This window comes from Juglans regia, unplaced genomic scaffold, assembly GCF_001411555.2.
Source record: "Juglans regia cultivar Chandler unplaced genomic scaffold, Walnut 2.0 Scaffold_3349, whole genome shotgun sequence".
Lineage (NCBI taxonomy): Eukaryota > Viridiplantae > Streptophyta > Magnoliopsida > Fagales > Juglandaceae > Juglans > Juglans regia.
Window position 1 is genome coordinate 1 of NW_023358172.1, and position 257 is coordinate 257.

General features: G+C 47.5%; 1 non-coding gene across 1 annotated transcript; it reads left to right on the forward strand.

The window, feature by feature from the left end:
- The first annotated feature begins 104 nt into the window (after positions 1–104).
- On the forward strand, positions 105–223 carry LOC118345645. The gene has a single exon (XR_004799145.1). It is a non-coding gene; the product is annotated as a 5S ribosomal RNA (ribosomal RNA).
- Positions 224–257: the final 34 nt, after the last annotated feature.

Sequence of the window (257 nt, forward strand, 5' to 3'; positions counted from 1 at the left end):
ATCGCGTAGCCATGGGTTTGGATCAGATCTCCGTTTGGATTGGGATCGGAAGGACGCTAGTATGTCGCTCAAGGATTATATGAATTTTAAGTAATTAGTTTGATGGGTGCGATCATACCAGCACTAATGCACCGGATCCCAATAGAACTCCGCAGTTAAGCGTGCTTGGGCGAGAGTAGTACTAGGATGGGTGACCTCCTGGGAAGTCCTCGTGTTGCACCCCTCGTTTTTGTTTTTTCCGCCTTGCGAGATAAATT